This window comes from Diplotaxodon limnothrissa, linkage group LG14 (genome assembly GCF_057381915.1).
Source record: "Diplotaxodon limnothrissa isolate DT_005_m linkage group LG14, D_limnothrissa_male_GT1.1, whole genome shotgun sequence".
Taxonomy (NCBI): domain Eukaryota; kingdom Metazoa; phylum Chordata; class Actinopteri; order Cichliformes; family Cichlidae; genus Diplotaxodon; species Diplotaxodon limnothrissa.
This window is the reverse complement of record NC_140609.1, coordinates 39,692,503-39,701,674: the sequence shown is the minus strand read 5'-3', so window position 1 is coordinate 39,701,674 and position 9,172 is coordinate 39,692,503.

Below are 9,172 nucleotides of genomic sequence, written 5' to 3'. Positions count from 1 at the left end.
CATTGGAAAAAAACAGCTGCAGCCACGTGTGACAGTTTTCATCAGCTAATGAGGGAAGCACAGAAACACTCACTTCCTGTTAGAGCTGACCATGCTTCCATAAAATGTTATGTGTATACAGTTTCCAGGTGTGTTCAATGAAAACATGTTTGAACAAAACTCACATAGGCAAGATGTTTGTGATGTAACCCCATTTTACATCCTTCTGTAAAGTAGCCTCACATCATAGCCGACCAGCCTCTCACTTTCCAAACAACATCAATGAATTCAGAACAACAGCAGTTATACAAAGTTTAGAAATCATTTAAGCTATTTTTTTTATATCAAATTCAAATTCAAATTCAAATTTTATTTGTCACACACACACAACCATACACAGTATGACATGGGGGTGAAATGCTTGTAGCTGTACAATGCCCGACCATTAAATGACAGAAGAAAAGTTTTACAATATTTACTACAAAAATTTACAAATTAACTTAGGAATTAACTTAGGAATTTACAGTAAAGAATGTGCAAATAGCAGAAGAGATTATAAAGATAAGGATTATAAATTATAGGAATTATAGGATTATAGGAAATGTGTGGTGGTGCGTGTGGTGATGTGTGTGAGAGTCCAGTCTTATAGTGACGTGTTTGGGAGAGTCCAGTCCTACACCTGGTTCAGGGCCCGAATAGCCTGGGGGAAGAAGCTCCTCCTCATTCTCTCTGTTTTGGCCTTAAGGGAGCGGAAGCGCTTCCCAGACCTCAACAGTGAGAAGAGTCCATTGTTGGGATGGGAGAGGTCCATCATAATCTTCCTAGCTTTGGACTTGCACCGCTTGGTGTAGATGGACAGCAGGTCAGGGAGCTCTGATTGAATGATGCGTTCTGCCGAGCGCACCACCCTTTGCAGATCTCGTCTGTCCTGCTTGGTGCTGTTCCCAAACCAGGTGCAGATGTTTGACGTCAGGACGCTCTCGATGGTGCAGGAGTAGAAGTTCTTGAGCACCTTCAGTGGCAGATGGAAGTCTCTAAGTCTTCTGAGGAAGAAGAGACGCTGACGGGCTTTCTTAACCAGGGTGTTGATGTGACAGGACCATGACAGGTCCTGAGTGATGTGGACACCCAGGTATCGGAAACTGTCCACTCTCTCCACTGGCGTGCCACTGATGATGAGGGGTTTGTAATTCCTCGCCTGCTTTGTAGTGAAGTCCACGATCAGCTCCTTAGTCTTGCTGATGTTTAGGAGGAGGTTATCCTCCTGGCACCAGGTCTCCAGGTTCCTAATCTCCTCCAGGTAGGCCGTCTCGATGTTGTCGGAGATCAGGCCCACAACAGCAGTGTCGTCAGCAAACTTGACAATGGAGGTGGTGTCGGATGTGGCTACACAGTCATAAGTGTACAGTGAGTACAGCAGGGGGCTTAAAACACAGCCCTGAGGCACTCCAGTGCTGAGTGAGATGGAGGGGGAGACTTGTTTTCCTACCCTCACTGATTGGGGTCTGTCTGTGAGGAAGTTGAGGATCCACTGACACAGTGATGAGCTGAGTCCTAGATCCGTCAACTTGGTGAAAAGCTTAGAGGGAATTATTGTGTTGAATGCTGAACTGTAGTCCACGAACAGCATCCTAACATAATTCCCTCTGCCAGTGTCCAGGTGACTCAGGGATGTGTGGAGCAGGTGAGATATGGCATCGTCTGTGGAACGATTAGTCCGGTAAGCAAACTGAAGTGAGTCGATGGTGGGAGGAAGTGAAGAAGTGATGTGATCTCTCATCAGTCTTTCAAAACACTTCATCACAATTGAAGTCAGTGCTACTGGACGGTAGTCATTGTGGCAAGCGGGCTGTTGTTTCTTTGGAACAGGGACAATAATGGACCGTTTGAAGCACGTGGGAACCACAGCTTGGGCCAGGGAGAGGTTGAAGATCTCCGTGAACACCGGTACTAGTTGATCAGCGCAGGCTCTAAGGACCCGGCCAGGGATTGTATCTGGTCCTACTGCCTTCCTGGTGTTCACCCTCCTGAAGGTGTTCCTCACGGCATGCTCTGTGATGACGAATGCATTTTCTTCACTGGTGCACTCCGAGCGCGCGCAGCCGTTTGTTGTTTTAATTGCTGCGGCGTCGAAGCGAGCATAAAACGTGTTCAGCTCATCAGCCAGTGAAGCATCAGCATTCATCATTGAAGAAGCTGGTCGTTTATAGTCCGTTATAGTCCGCAGTCCTTTCCACAGGCTCCTAGAGTCGCACTGTCGTAGCTGTGACTCTAGTTTTTCCCCGTAGCTCCGCTTTGCCTTTCGGACCGCGCTGCGCACGTTGTAGGACGCAGCCTTGTATAGGTCCATATTACCGGAGACAAGCCCTTCATTGTAGGCAGCGGTGCGTGATCTCAGAGCGTCGCGGATGCTTTTATCCACCCACGGCTTCTGGTTGGGAAACTTTCGGATGATAGTTCTTTCTGCTGTGTCGTCCGCTAGTTTCCCGATAAATCCCACAACCGCTTCCGTAAACATGTTGATGTCATCAGAGCTGCGCCGAAACATGTCCCAGTCTGCGTCATCCAGTGCGTCCTGCAGCGCGGCCACCGATTGGTCCGTCCAGCGAGCGACCTCCCTCCTGATTGGTGGTTGCTGCTTTAGCCTTTGTTTGTAAGCAGGTATGAGGAAGATGGCGGAATGGTCCGATTTTCCAAATGCCGGCAGGGGTTGAGCCTTGTAACAGTTCTTGAACGGGGTGTAGCAGTGGTCTAATGTCCTCGTGCCCCGGGTGGGGCAGTTGATGTGCTGGTGAAGGTTGTGAAATGTCCGTTTGAGATTCACTCTGTTAAAATCTCCCATAACAATGAGTGCGGCATCTCGGTGAAGTGTTTGTTGATGTGTGAGAGCCTCATGTAGCTCACATAAGGCAGTGTCCGAGTCCGCGTGAGGCGGAATGTAAACAGTGCAGGCAATGACCGCAGTGAATTCCCGAGGGAGATAGAAAGGGCGACACTTAACGATCAAAAGCTCCAGATTGGGCGAGCAAGAGCGTGTGAGTGGGGAGATGTTTGTGCTGTCGCACCATCTGTTGTTCACCATCAAACACACTCCACCACCTCTTTTCTTCCCCGACTCCATTGTCCTGTCCATGCGGTAAACCGAAAAGAACCCCGTCGGCTGCACGGCGTGGTCTGGTATCGCTGGGTTCAGCCAAGTCTCGGTGAAGCAGAGGAGGTTGCAGTCCCGAATGTCTCTCTGGAACTTGATTCTGGCTCTGAGGTCATCAAGCTTGTTCTCGATGGATTGAACATTGGCTAGCAGGATACTGGGCATGGGTGCGCGGTGTGCGCGAGCCCGTAGCCTGTTCCTGATGCCGGCTCTTTTACCTCGAGGCCGTCGCTTAGGGTCGCGTCCTTTGTTCTCTCTCAGGATCTCCTTTGGCCAGGTTGGGTCCGGAGTTAAACATGGTGAAATGTTCGTGTACTGCAGACCAATAGAAACCAAAGTGTCTCTACTGTAGCGGATTTGTGTGTTTTGCATGATGCCCATGCAAGATTATCGCAGATATAGCAAAAAGTGACGAAAAACTGCAAAAAGTGGAGAAGTTAGGGCAGAGCATCCAGCACGGCAGCCGACCTCACCGGCGCCATTTTGTATTTTATATAAAAGCTTCAAGAGAAACGCTTGGATGAAGTCTACGATCTCTAACATGTCACTGTTTAAAACGTAGGCAGCTGCTTTAACCAGTGAACATCGCTCTCAGTCACAACACAACAATAAAAAATCTCTCAAGGTCACAAGATAAAAAAGTTTCTCTACAAAGCAACTCAGTTTTGTCTAAACCAATTATCTCAGAGCCAGATGTTGGACAGAAATCTAAGCAGCTGCACTGAGACATCATCAGCGGTGATTTCTGTGCAGGCCTGGCTCGTCTTAAACCAAAATCTAATGATGTGACACATCAGATATCTTGTTGAATTCAGGAGTCCTCTGCAAAAACTGGTGCATTGTGGGTTGTTTTTAGCCTCCTTGTTGCTAGGCTATGGAATCCCCATTATGTGTCAGAGCTGTGCAGCCACAGAGGAAACAAACTTATAGCATCTCTTGGCATCGTTAAAGTTGAATGGAAGCAGGGAGAAAATCCGTCAAACAGCCAAGAATTAGGTCTGTCACAGATGATGAGCTCAAAAAGACAGTCTGGAAAATGCTAACTGTCAGAGAAAATTATTTTGGCCGCTTCAGTGATCAAGAGGAAAGAGTTGGAGTCTGACTGAGTCAAATACGGGCTTTAGTGGTTCATGTTTCATTTATACAAGAGAAAAGGCTTCAAGGATGAGAACTCTATTCTCCGTGGCATGTCTGGGAAACGCTCCCAAAAGGTTTCCTATTGTCAGTGTTTAACCAAACAGATGTCGGCAAAGGATTTTGGATCCGTCGTGTAATGTGTTAATTCCATATTCAAGAGAATATTTAAAGTTTTCATGGACAATAGTGTAGTATTGAAATGTGCCATTCAAAATAAAACTGGAGTTTGATTGTAAAGGGGGTAACATTTATTTATCCATCCACTTATCCTTGTCAGGGTAGCGGGGGGGCTGTCGCCTATCCCAGAGGCAGGGTACACCCTGGACAGGTCACCAGTCTGTCGCAGGGCAAAGTACCAGCAGAGAACCCCCTCCACACAGAAAGACCCCAGCCTGATTGGTGGGATTGAACTCAGGACCTTTTTGCTGTGAGGCAACAGTGCTAACACCGTGCCACCGTGCTGCCCTGTACAGTTTTTTAATCAAACCATTATATTTTTCCTAAACCTAGTAGTTTTGTAATTAAGTATTTAAATATTTTGTCTATTTAAGAATTTTGAGTTGTAGTAAAACCAATCACTGACTGAGGGAGAGATTAAAGAAAAAAAAGAATGAATTTTTAAAAATGTATCAGCACGTGAAAACGGGAGAAACGGGGGAAAAGTTGAATTTCCAATGAAATGTGGTATTGTCCTGGACAGTGTGAAGTGAATCTTAAATGGTTGGACCAAGCAGTTAGGTTGCTCCAAAATTAGTTTAGCATGTCCTCAGAAGTGAGAGCGTCCTCAGAAGACAGCAAATATTACTATGGTCCTCACAGCTATAGCAAAACCTGAGCACACACACACAACTCTACATCGTATTTACACGCTGAGCAAAAGTCTATATGGAAAGGGAAATGTTTCCACTCCAGCAGCTCTGCGTGAGTCTAATTTACATTTCCTCAAACACCAAGTTAGCAGCAGTCAAAGAACTCAGAGTGAGAGAGGCTGGATGGGGTGAGAGAGGAGAGAAGCTGTGTGACATTTCAGACACTGAGATTCATCCTATAGCTGTCAGCGATCATGCTCCTGTATCTTTAACACTAATGCACAAGAATAATACTACGCCAAGTAAAAACTGGAGATTTAATATATCACTACTTAAAGATGAAGACTTTATTAAATACTTTAAAAAGGAATGGACTTCATATTTAGACTTTAATGACACTCCCGGAATATCTGCTTCTGTTCTATGGGAAGCAGGGAAAGCTGTGATGAGAGGTAAAATAATTTCTTTCTCATCACACAAAAAGAAAGAAGAAAACAAAAATATTCAGGAATTAGAAAAAAACATCAAATCACTAGAAGAAGCCTACGCGTCCCACCAAGATCAGGAAACATTGAACAAAATATGCAAAACAAAACTAGAATTAAATGAAACTATTAATAAAAAAACACAATTCCTTATACAAAGACTTCGCTTGCAGAATTTTGAACACAGTAACAAATCAGGTCGATTTCTAGCTAACCAGCTAAAAATAAATAAAGAAAAAACAACTATATGTGCTGCTAAAGATTTATCGGGGAACACAATATATGATCCTGGAAGAATAAACAACATTTTTAGGGATTTCTATGAAACTTTATACTCACCACAAATAAACCCATCTAAAAATGAAATTGATCTGTTTCTTGACAACGTAACTCTTCCAAAATTACTAGACAGTCAAGCAATGGAATTGGATTCGCCACTGACGCCAAGTGAACTCCAGGAAGCCCTGATAAGTATGCCCAATAATAAGGCTCCAGGTCCAGACGGCTTCCCTGCAGAATTCTACAAAGAATTCTGGACAATTTTGGCACCAGTATTCCACAGCATGTTGCAGGAAATCGAGGAAAAGGGCAGACTACCACCAAATATGAATTCTGCCAACATTAGTCTCCTGCTAAAACCAGGCAAAGACCCTTTATTTCCCTCAAGCTATCGTCCAATTTCTCTTTTAAATGTAGACCTTAAAATAATCTGCAAAGCTCTCTCAAAGAGATTAGAGAAAATGACCCCCCTCTTAATTCATCCTGACCAAACTGGTTTCATAAAAGGTCGGCACTCCTCAACAAACACTCGTAGATTACTTAATTTAATAGACTACTCATACGATAAAAACATCGAAGCCATAATATTATCTCTAGATGCAGAAAAAGCATTTGACAGAGTTAATTGGAAATTTTTATTCGCAACTTTACACAAATTTGGTTTTGGAAACTCTTTCATAAACTGGATAAGAATATTATACAATTCCCCAACGGCTCGTATCAGAACAAATGACCAGACATCCTCCAGCTTCTGTCTCCTGAGGGGCACCAGACAGGGATGCCCACTCTCCCCCTCACTTTTTGCAATTTTTATCGAACCTCTAGCAGCAGCATTTAGACAGGCTACAACAATTAAGGGCATAAAATGTAAGAACATAGAACATAAAATCAGTCTCTATGCGGATGATGTGTTGCTTTTTCTGCAAAACACACAAACCAACCTCTCTGAGGTAATTACTTTAATAAACTGGTTTTCAAGAGTTTCAGATTATTCAATTAACTGGCCAAAATCTACAGTTCTCCCCATTAACTGCTCCTTCCATAATTCTTCCTCTGCCCCACTGCAATCCGGAAATATTAAATATTTAGGTATTAATGTCTCTCCTAAGCTTTCAGACTTAACTAAACTAAACCACATCCCACTTCTAAAGAAAGTAGAAGGCGATCTGACTAGATGGAAATCTTTACCCATATCACTCATGGGAAGGGTCGCCACTATAAAAATGATGATCTTGCCAAAAATAAATTACTTATTTTTGATGATCCCTAACAAACCATCACAAGATTGGTTCAGATCTCTGGATTCATATATTTCCAAATTCCTTTGGAAAGATAAACCCCCGCGTATTAGCTTAAAAACGCTACAAAGAACCAAGGATAGAGGAGGATTAGATCTGCCTAATTTTCACCAATACTTCTTAGCCAATAGGCTTCAGTTCATCTCAGAATGGTTAAAACATACCTTCTTAGTTGAGCCCTGGCTAGATGTTGAACAGGCACTATGCAAGGATCTAGAGATTTCAGACCTACCATTTATTAGCTCAAACATCAAAAGACATGAATGCTTTAAAAGTATCAACATCAGCTTTTCTCTAACAGCATGGTGGGAGTTTCTAAAAATAACGGAGTCTTCATTAATCCCATGCAAACGTACACCTATCTGGAATAACCCTGACATATTACAAAACAATAATATGATTAATTTCCCAGAATGGAGTTGTAAAGGAATTAAATACTTAGAACATATATTAGAGGGAACAGAATTTATTCCATTTGACAGACTAGTTGAACAATATGGGATCAACAAGACAAGGTTTTTAGAATATCAACAAATTAAATCCATAGTAAAAAAGAAATTTAACCTCAGTCAAGTTGAATTACAAACACCACTAAGTGCGGCACATTTTCTTACTCTTAAATCCCCCAAATTATTATCTAAAATATACAGAACACTTTCTAAATTAGATGAATCAATATCCCTTCCTACTGCAAAGTGGGAAGCAGATTTATCAGTCAACCTAGACCAAAACTTCTGGTCTCAGATTTGCTTAAAAACTTTTAAATTAATTAAAAATCCCAGTCTGCAATTAATACAATACAAAATACTTCATAGAGTGCACTATACAGGTCATCGGATGTTCAAGATGGGCTTTACATCTTCCAACAACTGCTCACACTGTCAAGGCAATACACCAGACAATTACATCCACGCTCTTTGGTTCTGTCCACCAGTGCAAAAGTTTTGGCGCGAGATATGTGAAGACTTATCAAAATGTCTGAAATGTAACATTCCAACCTCCCCCTTAGTGTGTTTGTTGGGCAGCTTAGATAATGTCACTTCAGAAAAGAATATAGCCCATATGATCTTCACTGCCCTATGCATAGCCAAGAAAACAGTCCTCATGAACTGGAAAAATAAAAATAATCTTAATTCTAACCAATATAGAAATTATCTATTAGATTACATTAGTCTTGACACAGCCTCTGCCACCACATCAGATCAATTGCTCTGGGCCCCTTTTATCAGCTCCATCACCTAGTGGGGGTGGGGGGTCATAGTTTGGTCCCGCCTTCACTGTTGTGATTGGTGAGGGGGTAGGGACAGGCTTAGGGTGTCGGGGGGTTCCCCGGAGGCATCTTCCTTGGGGGGCTCAACCCGGGGTAGCGGTCACGTCCGGTTGAGGGCTCTGTTGGCTCTCAGGTGACTGTTTCCTCGCGGCTGCGTGCAGCGGGGCTAGGGGAGGGTCTGTGCTGACGGACGTGGGTTACTGACCTGGCAACCTGGCTGCCCCTGGGTGGGTCCGGGATGGGCGTGAGGTTCTGGGGGTGCTCCGTCTCTGGGCGGGGGCCCGGGCCGGGCCTCGGGGGCTCGGGTCCTGGTTGGTGTGTTGCCGGGGTTGTGGGCGGGTGGGTGCATGGGGGCCCGGCCCTGGAGCAGGGTGCCGCCGGTGCATCGAGCCGCCTGGGGGGCTCTTCAACTGGTGGGGGGGATGGTCACATCTGGCAGGAGCTTTCTTCTCTCAGGAACTCTCTGCAGGAGGGGGAGATACAGGAGAGGTGGAGGAAGATCTCAGCCTGGGCGTTTACCGTCTTATGTAGTCTGGAAGATGTGTGGTTGGTGGGGTGGGTGCAGTTTTCTCTGTGGTGGGGTTGGGTGGACTGTCCTGGGCTCTGTGGGGCCGGGGGGCACTGCTGCGCTGGGCCCCGGTCTGGATGGGCCTGGGCCCCCTTTCCCTGGTGGGTCGCGGAGTATGGGGGTGCCTACTGGGGTCAGCGGGGGAGCTGGCCCCAGGGAGGGGTTACCTGCCCCTCCCTTCCTTCCCTCCCCATCT